Source organism: Grampus griseus (assembly GCF_964374135.1).
Source record: "Grampus griseus genome assembly, chromosome: 13".
Taxonomy (NCBI): Eukaryota; Metazoa; Chordata; class Mammalia; order Artiodactyla; family Delphinidae; genus Grampus; species Grampus griseus.
This window is the reverse complement of record NC_139007.1, coordinates 1,046,437-1,059,057: the sequence shown is the minus strand read 5'-3', so window position 1 is coordinate 1,059,057 and position 12,621 is coordinate 1,046,437.

Here is a 12,621-nt window from a genome sequence, read left to right as displayed (position 1 = left end):
CAGTACACAGGCATCTCTCTGTTGTGGCCTCTCCCATTGTGGAGCACAGGCTCCAGACACGCAGGCTCAGCGGCCATGGCTCACGGGCCCAGCCGCTCCACGGCATGTGGGATCTTCCTAGACCGGGGCACAAACTCGTGTCTCCTGCATCGGCAGGTGGACTCTCAACCACTGCACCACCAGGGAAGCCCCATGACTCTTTCTGAATTATGGTTTTCTCAGAGTATATGCCCAGTACTGGGATTGCTGCGTCATATGGTTGTTCTATTTGTAATTTTTTAAGGAAACGCCATACTGTTCTCCATAGTGGCTGTACCAATTAACATTCCCACCAGCAGTGCAAGAGTGTTCCCTTTTCTCCACACCGTCTCCAGCATTTATTGTTTCTAGATTTTTTGATGATGGCCATTCTGACTGGTATGAGGTGATACCTCATTGTAGTTTTGATTTGCATTTCTCTAATGATTAATGATGTTGAGCATTCTTTCATATGTTTGTTGGCAATCTTTGGAGAAATGTCTATTTAGGTATTCTGTCCATTTTTGGATTGGGTTATTTTTGTTGTTGTTGTTATTGAGCTGCATGAGCTGCTTGTAAATTTTGGAGACTAATCCTTTGTCAGTTGGTTCATTTGCAAATATTTTCTCCCATTCTGAAGGTTGTCTTTTGGTCTTGTTTATGGTCTCCTTTGCTGTGCAAAAGCTTTGAAGTTTCATTAGGTCCCATTTGTTTATTTTTGTTTTTATTTCCATTTCTCTAGGAGGTGGGTCAAAAAGGATCTTGCTGTGATTTATGACATACAGTGTTCTGCTCATGTTTTCCTCTAAGAGTTTGATAGTTTCTGGCATTACATTTAGGTCTTTAATCCACTTTGAGCTTATTTTTGTGTATGGTGTTAGGGAGTGTTCTAGTCTCATACTTTTACATGTACCTGTCCAGTTTTCCCAGCACCACTTATTGAAGAGGCTGTCCTTTCTCCACTGTACATTCCTGCCTCCTTTATCAAAGATAAGGTGACCATATGTCCATGGGTTTATCTCTGGGCTTTCTATCCTGTTCCATTGATCTATATTTCTGTTTTTGTGCCAGTACCATACTGTCTTGATTACTGTAGCTTTGTAGTATAGTCTGAAGTCAGGGAGCCTGATTCCTCCAGCTCCATTTTTTTCTTCTCAAGATTGCTTTGGTTATTCGGGGTCTTTTGTGTTTCCATACAAATTGTGAATTTTTTGGTTCTAGTTCTGTGAAAAATGCCAGTGGTTGTTTGATAGGGATTGCATTGAATCTATAGATTGCTTTGGGTAGTAGAGTCATTTTCACAATGTTGATTCTTCCAATCCAAGAACATGATATATCTTGCCATCTCTTTGTATCATCTTCAATTTCTTTCATCAGTGTCTTATAATTTTCTGCATACAGGTCTTTTGTCTCCTTAGGTAGGTTTATTCCTAGATATTTTATTCTTTTTGTTGCAATGGTAAATGGGAGTGTTTTCTTAATTTCACTTTCAGATTTTCATCATTAGTGTATAGGAATGCCAGAGATTTCTGTGCATTAATTTTGTATCCTGCTACTTTACCAAATTTTTTGATTAGCTCTAGTAGTTTTCTGGTAGCATCTTTCGGATTCTCTATGTATAGTATCATGTTATCTGCAAACAGTGACAGCTTTACTTCTTCTTTTCCGATTTGGATTCCTTTTATTTCCTTTTCTTCTCTGACTGCTGTGGCTAAAACTTCCAAAACTATGTTGAATATGAGCAGTGAGAGTGGACAGTCTTGTTTTGTTCCTGATCTTAGTGGAAATGGTTTCAGTTTTTCACCATTGAGGATGATGTTGGCTGTGGGTTTTCATATATGGTCTTTATTATGTTGAGTAAAGTTCCCTCTATGCCTACTTTCAGCAGGGTTTTTATTATAAATGGGTGTTGAATTTTGTCAAAAGCTTTCTCTGCATATATTGAGATGATCATATGTTTCTTCTCCTTCAATTTGTTAATATGGTGTTCCACGTTGATTGATTTGCATATATTGAAGAATTCTTGCATTCTTGGAATAAACCCCACTTGATCATGGTGTATGATCCTTTTAATATTTTGTTGGATTCTGTTTGCTATTATTTTGTTGACGATTTTTGCATATATGTTCATCAGTGATATTAGCCTGTAGTTTTCTTTCTTTGTTACATCTTTGTCAGGTTTTGGCATGAGGGTGATGGTGGCCTCGTAGAATTAGTTTGGGAGTGTTCCTTCCTCTGCTAGATTTTGGGTGAGTTTGAGAAGGATAGGTGTTAGTTCTTCTCTCAATGTTTGATAGAATTTGCCTGTGAAGCCATCTGGTCCTGGGCTTTGGTTTGTTGGAAGATTTTTTTTTTTTTACACCTTTATTGGAGTATAATTGCTTTACAATGGCATGTTGGTTTCTGTTTTATAACAAAGTGAATCAGTTATACATATACATATGTTTCCATATCTCTTCCCTCTTGCACCTCCCTCCCTCCCACCCTCCCTATCCCACTCCTCCAGGTGGTCACAAAGCACCGAGCTGATCTCCCTGTGCTATGTGGCTGCTTCCCACTAGCTATCTGCCTTATGTTTGGTAGTGTATATCTGTCCATGCCTCTCTCTCGCTTTGTCACAGCTTACCCTTCCTCCTCCCCATATCCTCAAGTCCATTCTCTAGTAGGTCTGTGTCTTTATTCCTTTCTTACCCCAAGGTTCATCATGACATATTTTTTTCTTAAATTCCATATATATGTGTTAGTATATGGTATTTGTCTTTCTCTTTCTGACTTACTTCACTCTGTATGACAGACTCTATGTCTATCCACCTTATTACAAATAGCTCAATTTCATTACTTTTTATGGCTAAGTAATATTCCATTTTATATATGTGCCACATCTTCTTTGGTTTGTTGGAAGATTTTTAATCACAGTTTCACTTTCATTGCTTGTGATTGGTCTGTTCATGTTTTCTATTTCTTACTGATTCAGTCTTGGCAGGTTGTGCATTTCTAAGAATTTGTCCATTTCTTCCAGGTTCTCCATTTTATTGGCATAGAGTTGCTTGTAGTAAACTCTCATGATCTTTTGTATTTCTGCAGTGTCAGTTGTTACTTCTCCTTTTTCATTTCTAATTCTATTGATTTGAGGCTTCTCCCTTTTTTTCTTCATGAGTCTTGCGAATGGTTTATCAATTTTTTTTTTTTTTTTTTTTTTTTTGCGGTACGCGGTCCTCTCACTGCTGTGGCCTCTCCCGTTTCGGAGCACAGGCTCCGGACGCGCAGGCTCAGCAGCCATGGCTCACGGGCCTAACCACTCCGCAGCATATGGGATCTTCCCGGACCGGGGCACGAACCCGTGTCCCCTGCATCGGCAGGCGGACTCTCAACCACTGCACCACCAGGGAAGCCCCTATCAATTTTTTTATCTTCTCAAAGAACCAGCTTTTAGTTTTATTGATCTTTCTTATTGTTTCCTTCATTTCTTTTTCATTTTTGTCTGAACTGATCTTTATGATTTCTTTCCTTCTGCTAACTTTGGGGTTTTTTTGTTCTTCTTTCTGTAATTGCTTTAGGTGCAAGGTTAGGTTCTTTATTCCAGATGTTTCCTGTTTCTTAAGGTAGGATTGTATTGCTATAAACTTCCCACTTAGAACTGCTTTTTCTGTACCCCATAGGCTTTGGGTCATCGTTTATCCATTGTCATTTGTTTCTAGGTATTTTTTGATTTCCTCTTTGATTTCTTCAGTGATCACTTCGTTATTAAGTAGTGTATTGTTTAGCCTCCATGTGTTTGTATTTTTTACAGGTCTTTTCCTGTAATTGATATGTAGTCTCATAGCATTGTGGTTGGAAAAGATACTTGATACAATTTCAATTTTCTTAAATTTACCAAGGCTTGATTTGTGACCCAAGATATGATCTATCCTGGAGAATGTTCCATGAGCACTTGAGAAAAATGTGTATTTTGTTGTTTTAGGATAGAATGTACTATAAATATCAATTAAGTCCATCTTGTTTAATGTATCATTTAAAGCTTGTGTTTCCTTATTTATTTTCATTTTGAATTATCTGTCCATTGGTGAAAGTGGGGTGTTAAAGTTCCCTACTATGAATGTGTTGCTGTTGATTTCCCCTTTTATGGTTGTTAACATTTGCCTTATGTATTGAGGTGCTCCTATGTTGGGTGCATAAATATTTACAACTATTATATCTTTTTCTTGGATCAATCTCTTGATCATTATGTAGTGTCCTTCCTTGTCTCTTATAATAGTATTTATTTTAAAGTCTATTTTGTCTGATATGAGAATTGCTACTCCAGCTTCCTTTTGATTTCCATTTGCATGGAATATCTTTTTCCATCCCCTCACTTTCAGTCTGTATGTGTCCCTAGGTCTGAAGTGGTTCTCCTGTAGACAGCATATATATGGGTCTTGTTTTTGTATCCATTCAGCCAGTCTGTATCTTTTGGTTGGAGCATTTAATCCATTTACATTTAAGGTAATTATCTATATGTATGTTCCTAGTCCCATTTTCTTAATTGCTTTGGGTTTGTTATTGTAGGTCCCTTCCTTCTCTTGTGTTTCTTGCCTAGAGAAGTTCCCTTAGCAGTTGTTGTAAAGCTGGTTTGGTGGTGCTGAACTCTCTCAGCTTTTGCTTGTCTGTAAAGGTTTTAATTTCTCCATCAAATCTGAATGAGATCCTTGCTGGATAGAGTAATCTTGGTTGTAGGTTTTTCTCCTTCATCACTTTAAATATGTCCTGCCAGTCCCTTCTAGCTTGCAGAATTTCTGCTGAAAGATCAGCTGTTAACCTTATGGGGATTCCCTTGTGTGTTATTTGTTGTTTTTCCCTTGCAGCTTTTAATATGTTTTCTTTGTATTTAATTTTTGATACTTTGACTAATATGTGTCCTGGCATGTTTTTTTTGGATTTATCCTGTATGGGACTCTCTGTGCTTCCTGGACTTGATTAACTATTTCCTTTCCCATATTAGGGAAGTTTTCAACTCTAATCTCTTCAAATATTTTCTCAGTCCCATTCTTTTCCTCTTCTTCTTCTGGGACCTCTATAATTCAAATATTCGTGCGTTTAATGTTGTCCCAGAGGTCTCTGCAACTGTCCTCAGTTCTTTTCATTCTTTTTTCTATATTCTGTCCTGCAGTAGTTATTTCCACTATTTTATCTTCCAGGTCACTTATCCGTTCTTCTGTCTCAGTTATTCTGCTATTGATCCCTTCTAGAGTATTTTTAATTTCATTTATTGTGTTGTTCATCATTGCTTGTTTCCTCTTTAATTCTTCTAGGTCCTTGTTACATGTTTCTTGCATTTTCTCTATTCTATTTCCAAGATTTTGGATCATCTTTACTATCATTATTCTGAATTCTTCTTCAGGTAAACTGCCTATTTCCTCTTCATTTGTTTGTTCTGGTGGGTTTTTATCTTGCTCCTTCATCTGCTGTGTGTTTTTCTGTCTTCTCATTTTGCTCATCTTACTGTGTTTCAGGTCTCCTTTTTGCAGGCTGCAGGTTCGTAGTTCCCATTGTTTTTGGTGTGTGTCCCCAGTGGGTAAGGTTGGTTCAATGGGTTGTGTAGGCTTCCTGGTGGAGGGGACTAGTCCCTGTGTTCTGGTGGATGAGGCTGGATCTTGTCTTCCAGTGTGCAGGTCCACATCTGGTGGTGTGTTTTGGGATATCTGTGGACTTATTATGATTTTAGGCAGCCTCTCTACTAATGGGTGGGGTTGTGCTCCTGTCTTGCTAGTTGTTTGGCATAGGGTGCCCAGCACTGTAGCTTGCTGGTCGTTGAGTGAAGCTGGGTGTTGGTGTTGAGATGGAGATCTCTGGGAGATTTTCGCCATTTGATATTACGTGGAGCTGGGAGGTGTCTTGTGGACCAGTGTCCTGAATTTGTCTCTCCCACGTCATAGGCATAGCACTGACTCCTGGCTGCAGCACTAAGTGCCTTTTATCCACACGGCTCAGAATAAAAGGGAGAAAAAGTAGAAAGAAAGAAAGAGGATAAAATAAAATAAAGTAAGATAAATTAAAGTTATTAAAATAAAAAATAATTATTAAGAAAAAAAAATTTTTTTAATTAAAAAAAAAGTCAGACGGACAGAACCCTAGGACAAATGGTGAAAGCAAAGCTATACAGACAAAATCTCACACAGAGGCACACTCACAAAAAGAGGAAAAGGGGAAAAAATAATAAATCTTGCTCTCAAAGTCCACCTCCTCAATTTGGGATGATTCGTTGTCTCTTCATATATTCCACTGATGCAGGGTACATCAAGTTGATTGTGGAGCTTTCATCCGCTGCTCCTCTGGCTGCTGGGAGAGATTTCCCTTTCTCTTCTTTGTTCGCACAGCTCCTGGGGCCCAGCTTTGGATTTGGCCCCGCCTCTGCATGTAGGTCGCCAGAGGGCATGTGTTCTTCGCTCAGACAGGACGGGGGTTAAAGGAGCCGCTGCTTCGGGGGCTCTGGCTCACTCAGGCCGGGGCGGGGGGGAAGAGAGGGGCACGTAGTGCGGGGCGGGCCTGCGGCGGCAGAGGTCAGTGTGACGTTACACCAGCCTGAGGCGTACCGTGCGTTCTCCCGGGGTTTTCGCCCCTGGATCCCAGGACCCTGGCAGTGGCGGACTGCACAGGCTCCTGGGAGGGGAGGTGGGGATAGTGACCTGTGCTCGCACACAGGCTTCTTGGTGGCTGCACCAGGGGCCTTAGCATCTCATGCATGTCTCTGGGGTCCGCGCTGATAGCCACAGCTCGCACCCGTCTCTGGAGCGCCTTTAAGCAGTGCTCTTAATCCCCTTTCCTCACGCATCAGGAAACAAAGAGGGAAGAAAAAGTCTCTTGCCTCTTCAGCAGGTCCAGACTTTTCCCCAGACTCCCTCCCAGCTAGCCGTGGTGCACTAACCCCCGGAAGGCTGTGTTCACGCCGCCAACCCCAGTCCTCTCCCTGCACTCCGACCGAAGCCCAAGCCTCAGCTCCCAGCCCCGCCTGCCCCCGCGGGCGAGCAGACAAGCCTCTTCGGCTGGTGAGTGCCGGTCAGCACCGATCCTCTGCCCGGGAATCTCTCCGCTTTGCCCTCCGCACCCCTGTGGCTGCACTCTCCTCCGCGGCGCCGAAGCTCCCCCCTCCGCCACCCGCAGTCTCCGCCAACAAAGGAGCTTCTAGTGTGTGGAAACCTTTCCTCCTTCATGGCTCCCTCCCACTGGTGCATGTCCCATTCCTATTCTTTTGTCTCTGTTTATTCTTTTTCTTTTGCCCTACCCAGGTACGTGGGGACTTTCTTGCCTTTTGGGAGGTCTGAGGTCTTCTGCCAGCGTTCAGTAGGTGTTCTGTAGGGGTTGTTCCACGTGTAGATGTATTTCTGTTGTATCTTTGGGGAGGAAGGTGATCTCCGCGTCTTACTCTTCCTCCATCTTCCCCCGCCCCCCAACGACTCCATGTTTTTTCACTTCATTTATGTAAGAATTGAACTTATTCTTCAGAATGATGTATTAAAAACTCATTGCTTCCTAATATGACTACCCTATTTTATTATTAGCAAAATTATTCCATCAATGTATACTTAGAATGCTATTTATTTGATCTTATATTTTTCTCTGGGACTTAATATTTGAAAAGATAGTTATGTCCATTCACAATAATTTGATTCATCATTCAAGTGATATTTGAGATCACCTAAAATTAAATCATTACATTAATTAGTAGTTTTTACTTGCTGGAAGTAGTGTGTGGTATAAATTTCTGGGTTGATTCATTCACACTTTTATAAAAACTATCAAGAATGTGAGAAACAATTATTTAGAGGCACATTTTTAAAAGACTATTATCTCTGATAAAAAATAATTTCAAAATAATAAACCATTTTTCAGAAGAATTTATGTGATTTAAGTAGGGAAAGCCCAAACTTCTGAGCAGAAACCATTACTACGGAATTGTCCCTAATGTTGAGCCCAGATGGCAACATGTCTCAAAAATGATGTAATTACCAAATAGCTCCAATTCCACTTCAGAAAAATCTTAAATTCAAACCTCTCCTCTTCAGTACAGTTCAAATTCTTATCAGAGTAACAATCTCATTAGTTAGTGCCCTTAATTCCAGGTTCTCCATCTCCCTCAAGGACAAAGGTGATGGTGCCACTCCCCTACTTTAACAGTCTACTGGATTCTTATTGTATCTGGGAAATGAAAACACCTTGCTTGCCACATTTTCCTTCACGTCACAGCCTGCCTATCCTACAGACCCCGCTCCCACTTTTCAAGACCAGTGCCCTATTTGTCTTTTTACCTGCACCATATGACCGAGTGCAGAAACACGGTAAGACCTTATATTCATTTCCTCTGAGTGCTGCAACAAATCACGATGAACTTAGTGACATAAAACAACATAAATTTATTTTCTCACAGTTCTGGAAGCTAGAAGTCCAAAATCAGGACCACTGGGCTGGAATCAAGGACAGCTCCTAGCCACACTCCCTCTGGAATCTGTAGAAGACACTCTGTGTCTGGTGTCTTGCAGCTGCCGACATTCCTCGGCTGTGTGCATCGCCCCAGTCTCTACTGCCATGGTTACATGGCCTTCTCCTCTCCTGTTTGAGGCAGTTCTCTCTCTCTGCCTCTCTTTTATAAGGATAATTGTAATGACATTTTGGGTCCACCCAGATAATCCAAGATATAATCTCCTTATCTCAACATAATTATATCTGCAAAGACACTTTTTTTACATTATGAAAAATAATCAAGCAATAGCACATTTATTCATAATCAAAATGGGTCAAATCAAAATGACCTTCAGCAGATGAATGGATAAATAAACTAGTCCATCCAAACAATTAAATATTATTCACCGCTAAAAAGAAATGTGTTATCAAGCCATGAAAACACATGGAGAAAATAAATGTGTACTACTAAGTAAAAGAAGCCATTTGAGAGGGCTACATACTGTAAGATTCCAATCATATGACATTCTAATAACAGGAATTCAGGAAGAGACATGAAGAAGTGGAGCACAGGGGATTCTTAGGGCAGCAAAACTATTCTGTATGATACAGTAACGGTAAATATATGTTACTGTACATTTGTCAAAACCATAAAGTGTATAACACCAAGAGTGAACACTAATGTAAACTATGCACTTTAGGTAATAATGATGTGTCAGTGAAGGTTTATTAATTATAACGAATGTCCCACTCTGGTGTGGGATGTTGATCACAGGGCAGGCTGTGCAAGTGTAGGGGCAGAGGGTATATGGGAATTCTTTGTACTGCCCACTCGATTTTGCACTGAACCTAAAATTGCTTTAAAAAATAAAGTATGAGAAAAATAACTAAGCAAACAGTTTTAGTACTTAATAATTACTTAGTACATAAGAATTAGGTATACAAAATGATTTAAGATGCAGTATTTGATATTGGGAAGCCTGACCTATAGACAAATGATTCAACGCACTGTGATACATATAATGACAGAAGAACTGCTTAGAAGGTACAGTTGTAATAAAACCTTGGTACTCACAAGAAAGATCCAGAATAGACATATAGACTTGGGGTTCATAATCAAGTAGGAAATGGTTAGAGTTATGAAAATTATGAAAACAGTTTAACAGATTAAGGAAGGCAGCTGTTCCAATCCAGTGTACGTGATCTTTCAAGTATTTTACAGTGGAGTTGAACCAACAGACACACATCCCAGTAATGTGGTGAATGCTAACATAGAAATATGCACCAAAGGCTTTGAGGTAATAGAGAGAAATGATTACCCCAAGTTCATGGAAGTTTAGAGCAGAACGCCTTACACCGAGTACCAGTCTCAGGGGAGCAGAACATGGTACACCAGCTACCGATACCACGGAGGACTCCACACACTTTTACCCGTGGCGTCTTGTATTGGAGTTGCCAAGGACAACACAACAGTCCTTGTCTTGGATAGAATAGGGCTTTACTTGCTCTTTCCTTACTCTACTCCGTAGAAGAGACAGAACAAAATCAGTTCCCATGGAGCACATCCTCCTCTCATGGACCAAGTCCCTCTCCCCCGACCCCGGCAGCTGATGTAGGGCAACTGGCCTACAAACCTCTCCTGTGCTTCTGCAGCAGGACCCTACTCCTCCCCACAGAATCTGAAGTACATGCCTACGGGTCCTTGACACACACTTCAACAAAACAAAAGGGCAGTCATTAAGCATGAAACAGAGAAAAACCTTTTCCCAGGAGGTGATGAGCCCAGCACAGGCTGTGTGAGCTCTTTACCTCTAGGAAAAGAGGTGTTCCAGGCCCAGGGCCCATTTTTATGCAGCCCCATGGGAGCTGAAAGACCACATTGAAGAGACAGCCTTTCCAAACAGAAGGCCTGTCAAGCTTATGGAACAGTTTCCTCTAGAAGGAAAAGCTGATCTCATCCTTGAAGCCTAAATCAGAATTACTCATGTCAAGAAGAGGAGTGTTTAGGGGAAGGCAAAACTAAGCAGAGGGAAGAGCTCAGTAGAAAAGGTGCAGAGACAGGGGTGAGGTGGGGGTGGAGGGATGAACTGGGAGATTGGGACTGACATATATTCACTAATATGTATAAAATAGATAACTAATAAGAACCTGCTGTATAAAAAAAATAAATTAAATTAATTTTTTTTTTTAAAAGGTGCAAAGGTAGGGGTGGGTCCAAGGAACTGCCCAGGTTGAATCTGTCACTGATGGTAAATTAAGGGTCCGGTTCAGGGTAGCAGAGTTGGAGGTTAAGAAGTGCATAGGGCAAGCAGACAGACTAGATTTTACCTTGTAGGTGATGGGTTGGTTGGTAGATATATCTTACTGAAAGATGCCAGGGAGACCGAGAGCAGAATAGGATTAAAATCAGAATAGATAAATCCCAACATTATTGTTAAGGTCATTCAGACAGGATGGAGATTCATAGAATGATTAAGACAGGTTAACCAACCATGTCCTAAAGTTATTGCTTTTATTCATAGGGGCTTTCATTTCTGGTTCCAACTCTGATGCTAACAAGCTGTGAAGACTTCATAGTTCTCAGTTCCTTCATCTCTAAGATAAAACACGTATTAAATAAATTTTTATGTCTCCAAAATCCAAACTACTGATTCAATGATTATGCCTCCATTTTCTCTTATATTGTTCAATAATGAATATGATAATACAATTCATATTATAATGACTTGGTACAATTTTAATTGATTTGATTAACAACTGAAGCAAAATGAAATCATTGACATTGTGGGCAAAGATGTTATCTAAATTTTGAATAGGATATATCTTTAAATATTTATGCTCAACACCTTTGTTCTTTTTTCAAAAGCCGAAAAAATAGTTTTTAATCTCCTTTTAGTTAGTTAAGGTCCTCTCAGATTGGACTGCATAATAGTCTGGATATATTCTGATTATACCCAAGAATCAGCATAAATAAAAATGTATTAACATTTCCTTAGAACAAGGTAGTGCATTTACATATTTCAAGCTTATGTTAATATCTAATTTGTTCTTATACCTGCAGTTGCTATCTCACTCATAGGCCCTTGTTTCATCAATTTGCTGCTGGGTCAACTGTTTGTATTTTATTGCAATAAATGAGCCAGACAGTGTCCTGACCCACCTGACCCCCAATGTCTGAATTTGAATGAAAATAAAACAATTAAGTGCCTAATTATATTCCATTACCAAAAGTAAGAAAACAACCTTTTGTGCCAAATATAAAAGTTGCCTCACTTTCTGCACTCAGATTTAATTTTCCCAAGTACACTTTCCTTCCATGGCAATATTCAACATTTTGAAACTCTCACTCTTCACTTTTGAAAAATGTCAACCCTCAATTTTATAACATTTTGAGGGCACTTTCAACCTTTCATTATTTATACTCATCTCCCAAAAATGTGTGATAGGCACAGTTAAGGTAGCAGTCAGAATAAAAGGTCAGTATATAGATTGAAGTGTTATAAGCCATCAATAAAGATAAAATGGACTTAAAAAATCATAGCAGAAACTAACTTCTTTAACACCTCATCATCTTCTTATCACCTTATTACCAAATTCCTAAGGAATTTATCATTTTCAAAATGCATTATGTTGCAGTTTCCATGACAGTACTTATTTCTGGAATCTTCTAAATAGTTAACACATTAGCCTAAAGTAATACCATTTTTTTTTCAGTGCAACCATATATATGTATCTTTTCTCTTTTTGCTTTGTCTATACAGACTATGGCATTTCCCATTGTGACTTGATTTCATATTATCTAACATACAAACTGGAGAATAGGTCTTGTTTTGTAGACAAGATATCTTAAAATATAAACTTAAAATATGTCAAGTTTTAATCCTGTAAAATGTACTCAAAAGAAAAGTCAATGTGCTTTGAAATCAAACAGACATAAGATGATCCTTCTATGACCCATGCCAGTAGATAAAGAGCTGTTTTCTTTTATTCAATTAAAAAATGTATAGATTATTTAGTCCCTTAAATCAAGGCATGACAAGAAACATGGAGCATCTTTTCCTTTTTTACCTAGAAACTAGGGATCTAGGATGCCAACTTTTAAGTTTCTTTCTAGGTCTTGAAACCATGCCATATAAAAGATGTTTTGTTTGAAAACAGCTCACTTTGCAA